At 38.4% G+C, this 17030-nt stretch overlaps 1 protein-coding gene across 6 annotated transcripts in view; it reads right to left on the minus strand.

Moving 5' to 3' along the window:
• FARS2 (phenylalanyl-tRNA synthetase 2, mitochondrial) overlaps positions 1-17030 on the minus strand; it is a 631346-nt gene that overhangs the window by 557963 nt on the left and 56353 nt on the right. The window contains exon 2 of one of the 6 annotated variants that reach the window (XM_069103542.1): positions 16393-16533. The exons of the other annotated variants lie outside the window; for them this stretch is intronic. The gene's annotated coding sequence lies outside the window, so the exon portion shown is untranslated. The remainder of the gene's footprint in view (positions 1-16392; positions 16534-17030) is intronic. 6 annotated transcript variants of the gene reach the window in all.

Consider the following 17030-nt stretch of genomic DNA (forward strand, 5'->3'; position numbering starts at 1 on the left):
GAACTTCAAAGTATACAGGCAGAATTATCAAGCCAGAAACAGATCAAGTAGACAGCTTTCCAAACTTTCCAACCATTACATCCATACCCAATCAACATCTGGGTTTCAAAGGGGGGGGGGGGCCCCCTCTGGACAACGGCTTCCCAGAATCCAGATCAAATCACAGAACACTTCTCAAAGTGAGCCCCAAAACAAAGCCTCACATCAGGGCTTATATAGCCTTCTCCTGGCTCAGAGAATGTAACAACCTTTTGGACCCACTGGCCAATCAAAAAGTATCTACTGAAAAACAAGCCTCCCACCCCAGGCTCCAGGTGCACTTTAGCCTAGGGGCAGGGAAGATCTTAAAAATTTACATTCCCATTACAATGAGTTACCATCAGGGACTTGGCAATATACTTATTAGACAAATTGTTAATTTATTCTTTAAAAAGGACTCATCATAGGGGAATTTTTCCTGAAACTAATCATACCATTAGTAATTTTCAACAAAGTTAAACTGCAGCTCAATGGGGAATGACTATCCAAGGGCAGTTCTGGCTCATCTCTAGTCTTTGTTACTCAATGGAGACACATTAATGCTATGAAGAAGTCCGAGAGAGCAAAGACCTTGTTTTATGTTTTATCTGCTTCAAAATACCCGGCATATTAACTGACACAGAACAGCCTCTTAATCAATCATTGTTATGTTAATTTTCAGTGGAAGAAACAATATATTTCAATACTACTACTCTAGTATTCTAGCAGATCTGAGCAGTCTATTCACCTGCCTCCTAATGATGAACTTCTCACCAACGATCACTTGCCTGGACTCATTCCTCAATAGTTTAGCATACTCTCACAACCTCTGTTCATCTCAGTGACTCTGAAATCTCCAACTACCGATGTATGAACCCTGGTCCCCATCCCCAACTCCACTATAGCTTTTACTCTCACTCTTCTCAGCTCTATCCAGGTAATGCCCTCCTTTGTCCTCCTTCAGGTGTACCTGCATGCAGCAACCTCCTTCCACTGTTCCTCACAGAAAGCCTACCATATAATTTACAAATTCGCCTTGGTTTTAGAACTTCTTCCTTTCTTACTCCTCCTATCTTCAAGCACTAATTGAGATCTGGCTCCTTCCTGATAGCACTGCATATCTTTCCATCTTTTCCAATAGTGGCTATACTTTTTCTCATTGTAGTAGTGTGGGCATCAGAAGACTTCTTACTCAACAATGCATTCTCTTGGTCTCTCTTCTCTTCTCCCTCCATCCTATTTCACTTGCTGATGTCATTCTGGAGTTTTCTTGCCTTATGCCATTTATTTTCCAAGAAGTCCATCCTTTTTTTCCACAAAAGATGCCAGGAATACTCAGTGAATCATTAATTAAAAAAAGAAGAAACTTTGTTTTCTCCACTTTAACCAATCATTAAATTTAACTTTAAATTAAACAAAATTTAAACAAGCAAAACTAATTACTCAGATTTTTCATCTCACATGTAGGAGACACAAAAGCTATAATGCTTGATATTATGAGTTAATGGAAAATAATCCAAGACATTTTACTTACCTTCATACCACACATTTTAAATGGCTGTGGTTTTCTTTAACCATAAAACAAATGTTTAAATAGCTGAGCAGGTATCCAATTAATCTGCACTAATTATTCAGGAGATATTGCCTAATCCTAAAAAATCAAGAGGAATGGTGCTTTGAGATGAAACAAAACATTGTTTTAAAGATTTCTTCACCTTTCAAAAGGTGAAACTAAGGGGAGGCCAGGTAGCACAGCGAGTAAGAGCACTGGCTCCAGTGTTGAGAAGACCTGGAGATAGAATCCTGGGCTCAGACACTTAGCACCCACCCAGAAACACCTGGCCGCATAACCTTGAGCAAGTTACTTAACCCCAATTGCTTGGGGGAGGCCAGGTGGCTCAGCGGGTAAGAGCACTGGCTCCAGTAGTGTCGGGATGACCTGGATCAAATCCGGCCTCAGATATTCAGCACCACACCCAGAAATAACTGGCCATGTAACCTTGAGCAAGTTACTTAACCCCGATTGCCTTAAAAAAAATTAAAAATTAAAAAAAAAAAAGGTGAAACTATGTGATGAAGTCAGTTCCCTGAAGGCAAAGACTATTCGTTTTATCTTTGTATACCTAGCACCTAGCACACAACTCTGCACTCTGCCCATAATAGGTATGAATAAGTGTTTGTTGAATTAGGATGGTAGGTCGATCAAATAATATTTGTTAAGTACCTACTCTAAGTATTAAGGAGGCAAGACTGAAGAGTCCCTGCTCTCAACAAGCTTGCTAAGAACCAGGTCATCAGGTCCAGGCTTCTCATTTTATAGCTAAAGAGACTGAAGCCCAGAAAGATGAAGTTACTTGTGGAAGATCATAGAAGTAAGAAGTAGCAAAGTCAGAATCCAGGCCTTTGGAATCATAAATTATATCTAGCATTCTTCTCACAGTATTATATTACCACTGTTAAAAATGTATCCAAGGGGAGGCCAGATGGCTCAGAGAGTAAGAGCACTGGCTCCAGTGTCGGGATGACCTGGGGATCAAATCTGGGCTCAGATACTCAGCACCACACCCAGAAATAACTGGCCGTGTAACCTTGAGCAAGTTACTTAACCTCGATTGCTTTAAAAAAAAATGCATCCAAAGTGCTTCTGCAACATAAAAGTTAAATGGATCATACACCCACGATGAGAGGAGGCACCCAGGGTCTAAACTATGGGGCCCCAGTGACACTTTTTTTTCTATTTGGCCCTGGTATTCCCATGTTTTGCCCTTGAATCTCAGCCCCCCATCACAGTTATGTCACACTGCTCTGACATGTCACAGAAGGCTATAAACAGTTCTGGTAAAAGAAAAATGAATTTTAATGCACTTCACCAAAAAAGAAATCAATTTGCTTTTCCATAATGGTCTTTGCAAACTTCCCCAGTCTAGTTACTGGAGAATTGTTTCATTATATGGTCTACCCAATTGGTAGAGAGGCTGCAAGAAAGTTTAGAACAGGGGTTCTTGGCCATTTTTGTTTCATGGGTCACTTTGGCAATTTAGCCAAGCCTAGAGATCCTTATAACAATAATGTGTTTAAATGCATCCAATAAAATACATAAGATGACTAAGGCAACCAAAGTTTATTGAAAATAAAAATGTTTTTCCCAATCCAAATTCACAGACACCCTGAAATCTATCCATTGACAAAAAGGTGTCAGGACCCTCTAGTTTACAGGCTTTAAGAAACTGTTTCTTCTCCTTCAAGTCTGCTGTACTTTAAAAAGTCAATTTTGCAAAAGCCTGCACTGGAATCTTTCACCTTGAAATGTGGTAGAAAATGACCTAGGAAAAGCTAGCAGGAAGATTTCTGTGCTGTGTGGCTTGCTCTTATCAAGTTTGCAATGAATTGATTTTAGGCAGCTTTTTTTTCATCCTTGAAAGAAGAATCCAAATTCTTGGTAAGTACAATTTTATTAGGCACAAGGCACCTAAGCAGATCAAATCATTCCCCAACCAAACTCCCCACATCTAATCCCTTTCTTCCCTCTATACTTTCCCCACACACATCAGTTTACAACTGTTGACATTACTGTTCAAATAATCTATAAATGGCCTTTAAAAAATATTAGGAGGATGTATGCATATACCATGAAGGAAAAACTAGCAGCATTACTAGTCATAATCTACTAGTTTTAATAACTGGAGGCACCTTGCCCTCACCCAAGCCAGGAGCAGCACAACTATTCAACAGCCCTACACAAACCCAACATTCCAAACCCAACCTTTCAATGAAATTGTGAAACATTTCAACCCTCCAACCTCAGTCACTAACAAAATTTCTGTCTGCCTATCCCTCTCCTTCTCCCTGCCACTAAAATGCAGAGTATTCTGAACATCTTAGTGCCAATTTAGCGAATTAAATCTTAAGATAGCTTAAAACTGCACCAAACATTTTAGGGAAAATTTGTATATTTCTACCATACCTCCCAATCTCCTGCTTCCTTCATCCCCCATTACCTACAACTGTGGCTCTAGATCCAAATCCCTCCCTACTGACATTTCCCTCAGGGGGTTCAAATCCAGCCTATGCAATCTTGGTCAAGTCCCTCAAAGATGAACTGAAACCTCAGTTTTCTCATCTGGAAAACTAAAGTCTCTTGGAACTCCTCTGATCCTATCTTACCATTCCTTCTCATCATAAATTTTTTTGCTGGTTCATCATAAATCTTCTGCTCCTTAGATTGAGTATCTCTGACCCTCGGCCACCCCTATCCTTTAGTTCTATCACTGATTAAAAAAAAAATGTCAAACTAGCCCAAGGTCAAGCACAAAAGCACAGGGTCACTCCATTACAGACCTCCCTGTAACCAAGTTAACAATGATCTATTAAGGAATGCTTTTTTAGGTCCAGTCATTCAAATAATTCAGAATTTATCTAACTACCATTGTGGAAGTCACACTGACCCAACTTATTCACAAAGATGGGATAAAACAATAAAGAGTATTCACACTGTCAACCTGTTTGTTTTTTTTAAAGGAAATAACAATAAATAGGATTATCTGGCATGACCTATTCTCTTTTTGTAAGTTTTATTGGCATCTTTTATTCATATATCACAGTCATTTCTGGATATATTCTATTACTACCCCTATTACTCCCCCCAGCACACAAGGAATTGAAACATTCAGTGGAACAAATAGGCTGGGAATACATTACGCTCAAACAGCCAATTTCCCTCAACTCTTCCATTAAACAAATCTAGGTGGTTTCTCATTCCCCCTCCTCAATTTCCAACCCCCACTAAGGCAACTAGGGCCAAGGGTGGTCAAAATGCCCCTACAGACTGTACTCGTTTGCTGGAGGGGCCACAAAATTTGGTCCCTCTGACAAAATTAGAATTTCCTGCTAATACATTCCACATTATAGGTATCTCCACATTTTTCTGTATTTCAGAGGCAGCATTTACACTTTAGGATTATACTCAGGTTACAAAAAAGGTTTTAGGAGAAATGATATCAGAGCATCCAAGACAAGTCACCAAGCTCCTAGCAGTCAGACAGTTCTAAAGAGATTACATTATCCATATATACAAGGAACCTTGAGGGAGAAACAGGAGGTAACATGTGTCACACAAGTCAGATCACCACCAATGCCTTGACCTAAATCTTCCCTGCTAGCCTGATGGGGATGACCAGGACCCCAAACCCAAAAGCCCTGGGAATGGTGGCACTGAATAATGACAGGAAAGAAAATGCATTAACATCTTCTTAGCCTCTTGCACCACAAGGACCAGGCGTCTTTTCCATTTGATCCGCAACTGAAACTCTCCATATGTGTCATTTCCCCCATTAGAATGTGAACTCTTAAATCTCCTGGAGAACAAAGACTGTCTTGTTTGTCTAGGGCTTAGTGCTGTGCTTTGTATATATTAAGCCCTTAATAAATGCTTTCATTTGATAAATTTAATAAATAAAAAGCACTTAATAAATGCTTTCATTTAATAAATTTAATAAACAAAAGGCACTTAATAAATGCTTTCATTCAATAAATTTAATAAATAAAAGCACTTGATGCTTTCATTTAATAAATTTGATGAATAACAAGCATTTAATAAATGCATTCATTCAAAAACAAATTAAACATTAAATAGATGCTAAAGCTGTAGGATATTAGTATATGATCAAATAAAAAACCAATCATTCTTTATACTGATGTCCAATAATTCCATTCACCAGAAGCAATCCCAGGGCTAGAATTTTCAAGGCCCCTTTCAAGTCATAGTTCTTTTCATTACTTGTATAATGTATATATGAAGACACATAGTGGCATGCTACTTATAATGGTTTGTGGCACTCTGGACCTCAAATGTTCCCAATTCAAATCTTGCCTCAGATATTAGCTATATGACCTTGAAATCACTTAACCTCTGTCTGTTTCCATTTCCTCAACTGTGAAATGGGGATGATAACAGCAGCCATCTCCTAGGATTGTTGTGAGGATCAAATGAGGCAATATTTGTAAATGTTTAGCACAATGCCTGGAACAAAGGAAGTGCTTGATAAATGTTTCCTTCCTTTCTTTAGAGGATTCTTCAATGACATATTACATGAACAATAAAAGGTGACATAAAGTGTGCCATACATGTGCCATCCCATCTAAGCCTGTAAGGCAGGTATTTTCGGCCTTATTTTTGAATGAAGAAGCTGGAAATAGCCATTGTTATAAAAAGAATAAATACCGAAGGCCTAACTTGAACCTGGATCTTCACAGGTAAAAATGAAGAACTTTGCAAGACGTTTGTATCAATAATTTTATTCAGACTTTTGAAAATTGGGATTTCAAACAAGCACATGCAAATTTAGCTTCTACAACAGTTTAGAGAAGTTGCTGATCTTCGCCAAGGTACCCAATACCCCAGGAGATTCTCTCTACGTTGTTGACATTTTAAAATCTCTCTCACTGTTTTGATTACAATCAGCCCTTCCTTACAAGTGCTTGTAAAAGCAGATGCCAGCCACCGTGAATATGGCTCCATTCGTTTTTCAGGACTGCCAATTAAGCATCTGGATAGACCCAGGCATCTTCTCCACATATGAAAAATGAAGTTGTTGCTGGCGCTGGCCATGTCAGCTTACAATATATGTTTCTCTGTCTCTTATGCACAATTCATGTGTTGATGCAGTATAAGGGAGCAGGAGTGAAATGACTTCATTTAAATAAATCTGTTTCCTGTATGGTCATTTATCATTCCCATTTGCCTCTGACCATGCATTCATACAACTGGCTCATCATAAATGTTTTCAGCTATTCTTGGTGCCCTCTTTTCCTTCATGTCCCCAAATCAATCTACTTTTTATTAGAGAGACAAAGAGAAAAGGTCTTTAAAATATATATACATGCCAAGTTATAAGAACTAGATCTTGTTACTTTGGGGAAAGTGTGTATTTTATTGTTTAGAATATCTTCTTTTTCCAGGGGGGGAAATTACCCCTCAGCAAATATTTAATATTTGGGTCTTGCTATTTTCTAGACTGCACTTTCATAATTTCCCTCTGCTATTTTGCTTTCTGCCAAATGTGTTTGCCATGTACCCTGAGGATTTTAGCCTTCAAAACTCGCCCATTTACTTACCTGAATCTGTAGTGAATTTCATTATAGAGAATTTATGACTTTACAATCATATTGATGGCAACAGATTGAAATGTCAAATACAGGATTATGACTTCACTGCAGAGTAGAGCAGAAGCAGAGAAAGGAAGTGGAAACCTTAAACAAAGTCTATAGCAATAAAGAGAGGAAGCAGACCATATATACCTATATATGATAATATCCTTTTTCTGATTTCTATGTGGAAAGAGCACATCTCTAAGGTCTTCATTCCTTATTAAAACAACACAAAAATCAAACTAGTAATATATCAGGTGTATTTTATTTTTACAATAAGCATGTTCCTGCCATGATAAGTACAAATTAAACCACAGAAATGATAAATTTGAGGGCTGAAAAGGATTTTCATAAATCCTTTATGCCTAACATAGGATTCTGAACCCTGCAAGTACTTAATGTGTAATGAATCAATAAATGAACTAACAAATCTAACAGGATAACAAACCTAACGGGATGCAGCTTCATGCAATGATGATAACTCGAATGGGTAACACATTTTATTTTACGGTTTACAAATCACTTTGTTCCTAATTCTGTGAGATAGCTAGTGTGACTCGAACACTGGACTTAAAGGAAGACCTTTGTTTGAGGTCAGGCCTTGCTGTGTCAATTCAACAAACACGCAGTCTGCCTGAGTCCAAGTCCATAGCTCTTTACATTAAGCGAGGCTACCTTTCCCACAAAAGGAAAAGAAAGGGCAAAGAGCTGCACTTAATGGGGAGACAGGTAGAGTAGCGAGTAAGAGCACTGGCCCCAGAGTTGGGATGACCTGGGGATCGAACGTGCCATGTTCACTCACAATATTAAGATTAATGGGGATCCCCAATTCTAGACTGGGTCATCATGCAGGAAAAGAACTCCCACAGACCAAGGACTTACAATGAACGCATAACATAGGTGATGCAGGTGGGGCAATTACCTTAAACTATGCAATGCTATACACATGAAGGGTTTTTTTGTTGCTGTTTTCATTTACTAAATTACCCTTGTAGGCGTAGTTTGGACTGAACCAGTGATTCTGTCAGTATAAGGAACTGCAGAAAAGGAAAATCCCTCTCTGTGGAATCTTCAAGTGTTGCCAGAGGCTCAAAGGGAGAAGTTAAGTGACTTACATGCAGTCAGTCATGCAGCCAAAATGTGTCAAAGAGCAGAACTTGAATCCAGATTCTCTATCTTGAAAGGTCAGCTCTCAGCTACATTACCCTATACATATGCATAACACAAGTTATTGATTATTATTACTGACTAGAGACCAGTACACAGACACTGAAATGAACTAAGGAGTCTAGTTAGACAGACTTCTGAGAATACAACTGTGGCAACTATTATTGGGCAGGGAGGGCATCAAAATAACACATCAGCATTGTCAATTTGGGCTCCCTGATAGCATGACAGACAGTGGGTGGCTTTGGGTTCAGTACAGAGGTAGACACAAAGGACTTAGGCTATGCAAAGCAATGTAGGCATATGCTTTGGTCACACAACAACAGCATCTCTCATATATCCTGTAGAGTTTTACAAGAGTACTTCTAGATGGTACCTTGTGAGCTGCCAAAACTGAATATGAACAAAGAAAAGAGGATTTAGATAAAACTCCTTGGCCCTCATCAGACCACAGATTTAGAGGTAAAGGGAATTTTAAAGGGCATTTAGTATCATCCTCTCATTATACAGTTGAGGGAATAATGGTGGCCCGGCAGTGACTTTTCTAAAATTTCAGTGTTTGACAAAGGCTTTTAAATATTTTGACCTATCAAACTATTTACTTTACCTATGCTCACCACACTGTACTTAGAAAGTTCTTTGACTACAAATAAAGTATTCAACAAGCCATCTGTCATGTCTGCTATCTATGCTGTTAAATACTTTTTTAGGGAACCCTGAGACATAAGAAATAATGCCCTTCCCTGATTGAACTGACCCTAGGAATAGACGTGATCATGACCAAAGGACCCTGATTTTGGTCCAGTCACCAATTTTCCCCAACTACTGGTCTAAGTTTAATTTTTGCATTTTTGCCATGTTGGTTATTTCCTCATTATTTAAATAACATCCCTCCACTTACTTCAACTTGCCATTACTTCCTTTTCTCATTTCCAGGACAGCTGACTTACTAAAAGACCAATACATAAATCCTCAGGCATTTACTCCCATGGCCCTATCCCTTACAAGAGTGCTGTGAGGCTCAAAGGAATCAGTGTATATGAAAACATTTTTATATTCTTTGAGTTGCTATATAAATGTAAGGCATTATTGTTGTACATTAGCAGCAAGCAAGGCCCAGGAGAAATTTTTCTTTACATTTTTATTCTTTAATTCCTAGAGAGAGGTCGGGGGAGGAGGGCTTGGGGAGCAGAGAATGAGTATATTGAATAAAATGGAAATCCTTTTAAATTAATAAAAGAATTCAGAGGGATTTTTGGTTCATTCAGAATTTGAATGGCTTCCTGGAGATAGTCCCAAATCACTTGCACAACTGTTTCTAAATTACCTGCCTGCCTCAGACACTGAATACTGTTTAAAAGTCCATCAGAAATCAACAAGTTTTAGGCCCCTAAATTTATATGCACATATACACGTGCAAATGCACACACGTACACCACTGTACATAAATACTCAGAAAGTTCAATATTGCATCCTATGAAATTAACAGTTAGATTTACCCTTTATTATCCTGGGTTCCAAAGAAAATTCAACTATAACTGAAACATCAGACAAATTGATGGAAGGCTATCTGGTAGGTAGTTAAGTAACAGTGCAAAGACTCAAACTCATGTTCAATTAATCAGTAAATATTTATTTATGTTTAAATAATACTATGTATCAGGCACTGTGCTAAGCTCTAGGGGTACAAAAAAGCTCCTTAAGGAGCTTAAAAATCTAATGGGAGAGAAAAATGTAAACAAATAGATACAAAGTGAACTACATATAGGATAAATTGGAAATAATTAACAGAAGGTAGGCACTAGACTTAAGAGCGGGTGGGTAAGGCTTCCAATAGAAGGTGGGATTTTACTTGGGACTTAAAGGAAGCCAGGGAGGTCAATAGTCAGAACAGGGGAGAGACAGCATGCCAGCATGGGGGACAGCCAGAGACAATGCCCAGTGACAACAGATGGAGTGTCTTGTTCACAGAAAGCCACCATCACTGGACTGAAGAGTCATTACTGAGGAGTAAGATGTAGGAAGACTGGGAAGGTAGGAGGGGGCTAGATTATGAAGGGCTTTTCATGTAAAACAGAGCTCCCTGCAAGCAATAGGGAGCCATTGGAGTTTACTGAATAGGGTGATGAAATTATCAGACTTGTGCTTTATCTTTAGTGGATGAATAGAGAATGAACTGGAATGGGGAGAACTTGGGGCAGGCAATCCCACCAGCAGACAATTGCAATAGTCCAGCCATGAGGTGATGAGGGCCTGCACTAGAGTGGTGTCAGAGGAGAAAACAGGGTATGGATGAGAGATATTGCAAAGGTGAAATCAGTAGGCCTCAGCAATAGATTGGATGTAGGGCTATAAGGGATCGTGGGAAATCCAGGATATCTCCTAAGTTGTGAGCCTGAAGGACTCATTGGCTAGTGTAGCTTTCTACAGTAAGAGACTTACAGGGGAAGGGTTTACAGGGAAAGATCATGAGTTCCATTCTGGATATACTGAGTTTAAGATGTCTACGAGAATCCAGTTCCTTATATCTGGAAGGGAGTTGGAGATGAGAGACTGGAGTTCAGCAGAGAGTTTAGGGCAGGATAGACAGATTTGACAATTATTAGCTTCCTCGGAGGTGGTAATTAAATCCATGGGAGCTAATGAGATCACTGAGTAAAGTAGTATAGAAGGAGAAGAGAAGGGGACTCAGGACACAACCCTGATGGACACCTACATTAAGAGGACACAATGTGGAAGAGGAAAAAAGAGATAGAGAAGTAGCAGTCAGATAGGTAGGAAGAGAACCAGGAGAGAGTGATATCCAAAAAACCTAGAGAAGAGAGTATCAAGGAGCAGAGATTAATTAACATTGTCAAAGGCTGAAGAGAGGTCAAGGAGAATGAGATTGAGAAAAGGCCATTAGATCTGGCAATGATATCTTGATCACTAGTAACTTTGGTAAGAGCAGTTTCCGTGGAAAGATAAATTCAGAAGCCTGATTATGAAGGGTTAAGAAGAGTGAAAGGATGGGGCGGCTAGGTGGCACAGTCAGTAAAGCGCCGGCCCCCGAGTCAGGAGGACCCAAGTTCAGTTCTGGCCTCAGATACTTAACACACACACACACACACACACACACACACACACACACACACACACACTAGCCGTGTAACCTTGTGCAAGTTACTTAACACCAACTGCCCTCCAAAAAGCAAAAAAAAAAAAAAAGAGTAAAGGGACTAAAAATTTTTTTAAAAAGTGAAAGGAGAGAAAGTGAAGGCACCTATTATAGATGACATTTTTGGGGAGTTTAGCTACAAAAAGCAGAACAACAGTTGGTGGGGATGGAAGGATCAAGTAAGTTTTTCAGGATAGGGAGATATAAATGTATTTATAGATAGGAAATGAGTCAGTAAACAGGGAGAGATTGAAAAAAAAGGGAAAGAGTAAAGATGACAAGAGGGGACAATCTGTTGGAGAAGACAGGATGGAATAGGATCATTTGAATGAGTGAAGGTTAGCCTTAGTCAGGAGTAAGGCCTCTTCCATCTTTTGAGACAGAGGAAAGGAAAGACAGTGGCAGAAGGCATCTGAATGATATGAGATAAAGAAGAAGGAAGAAAAGAGAGCTCATGACAAATGGCCTCAATTTTTTTCTACAAAATATGAGGCAAGGTTCTCAGCTGAGACAGTGGAGGGAGGGGGAGCCATGAAAGGTTTGAGGAAGGATGGAAAGGTTTGTAAGAGCTGCTGTGTAGAAGGGGATAGTGAGTTAACAGAGGAAATGTAGTAGGATTGCCTAGCAGCAGTGAGGGCCCAAATGAGGCTGTGTAACAAATATGTAGTGGACCCAGTCAGATTTTCTCCACCTTAGTTCAACAATCCATGTGTAGGAGCAAAAGCAACAAATGGTAGGAGTGATCCAAGACAGATTTGGCTGGGCATAATCAGCAACATGACAAGAGAGTTAGTGATTCCAGAGAAGAAGGGAGTGTAGAGTTGAATAAGTTCACCAAGAGGTCAAGATGGGGAGAAGGTAGAGAGTGGCTACTGCAGGGGGATGACCTGGTAGAGAACTGAAGGTTCAAGGGAATGGAGGAAGTGAAGTTTTGTAAGGGAAGGCAGAGGGACAGTTGAGAAGCCAATAGATTATGGCCAGATTAGAGGTTTACAAATTTTTTGAATATAGAGATGGTATATTTCTGGATGCTGGCAAGATCAAAGGTATGACCACATTTGTGTGGGGCTAAGGTAGGGTGGAGGAGTAAGCTCATGGGAGGTGAATAAGTTGAAAAAATGAGTGATTACAATATTTCAGGTTGAGTCAATATATAAGTTGAAGTTCCTTTATATGAGGACAAGATCTGGGGAGGAGAAAAATATTGTGGGCAAGGTACACTGAATTTATTGAAGAAGCAAGGGAAGTGACCTGTGGGTCTGTGAACAGCTACCATGATTTTGAATAGAATGAACCTCAAAGGAAGAGAAGTTACTGAGTGATGGAGGAAGGGGGAAAACCTGGAAGTGGCAATGGGAGCAAGGAGCATTCCAACTCCCCCACCTCAATCAGTAAGACAAGAAGAATGAGTGAAGATGCAGCCAGTTCTGGAAAGGCTGGCCAAAAAGAGAGGCTGTATCATCAAGAGAGATGTAAATTTTAGCGAGAAGTATTAGATGGAAGGAGTAGGAGAGAAAAAGATGTAAGATGAAGGAAGTTTGTTGTCTTGGAACAGGCATTCCAGAAGCCACAGCAGAAGAGTTGAATGGAGTTAGGTTGAAACTTGGTGATAGAAGGATTGAGGGAGATGATGAGGAGGAATCAGGTTGTGCTAAGTATGTTCACTGGCTCCAGATACCATGGCACCATTCTACCTCTTATGCATCTGATTTTATTGTGCATCCAGAGATAGCCAGAATGATCATTCGATGAGACGTGATAATCTTGTAATATTTGCAGAAATATGAAAATACTTGCAGCTTCTTCTTCCTTCTCTGCAGAGGTTAGGCAATGAGTATGGAAGAGTATAAATCCAGACATTTATTTTAATGTGTTGTCAAGTTTTGTAGAATTGTTATTTTCTCTTTTTTATTCTCCACTATAAAGTATAGCTCTCTGGGAGGTAGAGAGGGGAGAGATACACTAAAAAATTTAAGTACTGCAAAAAAAAAATCAATAAAAATGTATTTTTAAAAAAGAAAATCATTGTATATACTGTATGGTGAATTACAAGGAAATAAAATTCTCTTAAAAATACATAAGCATGGAAGGATTTGGCCTTCTCTATATCACCAAAAGTATAGAACTAAAACAAAGGGCTAGCATGATTTGCAATGGAGGAAAAAACACAGGAAGTATTCTAAATGAGAACAGGGTTAAAGCAAGGATAGCCCCTTTCCCCACTCTTATCTGACATAGTTCTAGAAATGCTAGCTATAGCAATAAAATAAGAAAGAAAAATCAAAAGTATAAACATTAACAAAGGGGAGATAAAATTATGTCTATCTATAGATGGCATGATAGTCTACTTATAACCCCAGAAAATTAGCAAAGAATATATTAAAGATGATTAATAGTTTCTGTAAAGATGCAGAATACGAAATAAACTCATAAAAATCATCAGTAATTTTATGCAATACTAACAAAACCCATAATAAATGATAAAAAAGATAAAAATTCTATCCAAAATAAATATAAAATACATAAAATATTTTAATTAAACTACCAAGATATACAGATACACACATATATGTATATATGAATTAATATGAATCAACTACAACCATTACAGATTAGATTATCCAGTTGACAGACTTTATGGAAATGGAACATAATGGAAAATATTTATTAATCACTTATTATGTGTGCAAAACTATGCTAAGCTTTGGGTATACAATAAGAAAATCAAGGTGCTTTCTACTAACAACAAAAACAACAACACTAATACTCCTTTAAAGTTTTACAAAGCATGTTACATATGTAATCTCATCTGAACTGCACAACAACCCCAGGAGGTAGGTGCTATTATTTTATTAGGTTATCATTATTTTATAGGTGAGGAAACTGAGATTCAGAGAGATTAAGTGATTTACCCAGGGTCATCCAGTAAATACCTAATGCAGGATTTTAACCCAGGTCTTCATGACCCCAAATCCAGTGCTCTATCTACTGTACCATGTAGCTACCTAAGAACTTACATTTTAATTGTGGAAGATACCACATAAAGGAGGGCACATGTTCCTGTTCAGTTCACACCAAATGGAAAGAGCAGATTGACCTTAATAAATGGAGAAGTAGTCAATGTTCATGACTATGCCATATTAATACATAAATATATATAAAATATATAAAATCTCTAAATTAATTTAGAGATTTAATACTATACCAATTTACTGTAGCAGCAAGCACCCCAGCATCCCCAGGGTGGCTGCCAACACAGGTTCTTAGATATGCTTTTCTAAAGGAAAGCAACTCAAAATGGGTTAACAAGCTTACTTTAATCAATCAAACATATATCGGTCACCTAGTTCAGGGGAAAAAGGTCAGCACCCCGAACTTCAGAGTATACAGACAGAATTATCAAGACAGAGAAACAGATCAAGTAGACAGGCTTCCAAACTGTCCAACCATTACATCCATACCAAATCACAGTTCCCAGAGAGGGAAGCATCAACATCTGGGTTTTCAAAGCCAGTGGGCTCTCAACAACTGCTGCCCAGAGTCTCATCTGGTCAAATCACACAATACTTCTCAAAGTGAGCCCCAAAGCAAAGCCTCCCATCAGGGCTTATGTTACTCCTGGCTCAGAGAATGTAACAACCTTCTTGACCCACTGCCCAATTACAAAGTATCTCCTGAGAAACAAGCCTCCCACCAAAAGCTCCAGGTGTATTTAAGCCTAGGGGCAGGGAAGATAAATTTACATTCCTATAACAACTACCAAAGCATAACTTTATATATAAAGTTTATAGACAAATTAACAAGATTCATTCGAAGGAACAAAAGATCTGGACTTTTAAGGTAATCATGACCAAAAAAGAGAAAAAAAGGGGACACAATTACCAGATCTCAAACTATTTTATCTTTCACATAATCATTAACAACTAGCATTTATACATTGCTTTATGGTTTGCAAAGCATTTTACAAATATTACTACATTTTTATCTTTTAAACAACCCTGGGAAATAGGTGCTATTATCACCTCCATTTTCCAGATGAGAAACGTGAGGATGTTATTTACCCAGGGTCACACAACTAGTCAGTGTCTTGAGGCAAATTCTTGGTCTTCCTCTTCTCCTTCAACTTTCTCTCAAAGCACCTGTCTTTCAGAAAACTAAAGCTAACCAAAATCTCCAAGACCATTACAAATACTCTAACAATTAAGGAGCATTTCCTTCAAACCCAAAGACAAATCTCCACAGTTAAATCTTAGTTCTAGGAAAGGAATTGAAAGATCTACTGTGATAGAGACAATTCAGGTTAAAAAAATCTGTATAAAAAATGTACTGCAAATTTTTAAGTTCAATACAAAGGCTCATTATGGTTATTGCTACTATTCTTACTACTGTTATTATTAATGATTAAATTAAATATTAATTATTAAATGCATACATATCTATAATTTGCTGTTGGTAAACATATTCATTATGAAAATAGGAATTATTATAATTTTATATTAATCTGCAGATATTATCCCATAAAAATACAAATGTTTCTATATTAAGATCAATTAAATTCTGACTCTAACCCAGAATGAATAACAGCAACACAGTATGTTTACCACCAAGAAAGGAACTAAGTAACACAGAAATTTCATGAAATTATAGAAAGAATACAGGACTGGGAGCCAAGATTCCTAGTTGTGATTTCCCCCCATTAACTAGATGCATGATTCTAAGCAAGTCATTTCAACTTCTCAGAGTCTACAACTAGATAGGGCAATGGTTGGGGGACTGGGCCTGGAGTCAGGAAGACCTGAGTTCAAATCCAGCCTCTGATACTTAGTGTGACCAAGGTCATGTCACTTGACCTCCATGTGCCTGGGTTTTCTCAGCTGTAAAATGGGAATAATAATAGCACTTACTCATAAGGTTGTTGATAAGGATCAAATGAGATAGTAATTGTAAAGTGCTTAGCACAGTGCCTGGCACATACAGTAAGCATTTAATAAATGCTTGGGTTTTTTTTTCCTTCCATCCACCTTTTCTTCTTTTTCCTTTCTCACCTATTAAAAAAAGAAAAGAAACTAGATTATCTTTGAGGTTCCTTCCAGCAGTAGATTTCTAAGCATCAATACACATGCTTAATGTGCATTCTTCTCCAAAATGGGGTGGTATGGCAGAAAGAGTCCAAGAGTCCTAGGTTTAGATTCAGAGGACTTGAGTTAGAGTTCTGTAGCTGCTACTTAGATTTGGACCTAGAAAAGTCCTTTGAGGTAATATAACATAATTTTAAAATTTAATGCATGAAGAAACTGAGCCCCCAGGAAGACTACAGTTCATAAATGTCAAAGTCTACCTTCAAAAATAGGTCCTCTGAATCCAAACCCAGTGTCTACTACCATCACAATGCTAGCATCCTGTAGCAGCAAGCACCCCAAGCGTCCTCAGGGTTTGCAGCTACCACAGGTTCTTGGATCTGCTTTGTTAAAGGAAAGCAACTCAAAATGGGTTAACAAGCTTACTTTAATCAGTCAGACATATATCGTTTACCTTGTTCAGG

The sequence above is a fragment of the Petaurus breviceps genome, unplaced genomic scaffold, assembly GCF_028583685.1.
Source record: "Petaurus breviceps papuanus isolate PSGF00001 unplaced genomic scaffold, PetGlider_PUasm1.0 582, whole genome shotgun sequence".
Lineage (NCBI taxonomy): Eukaryota > Metazoa > Chordata > Mammalia > Diprotodontia > Petauridae > Petaurus > Petaurus breviceps.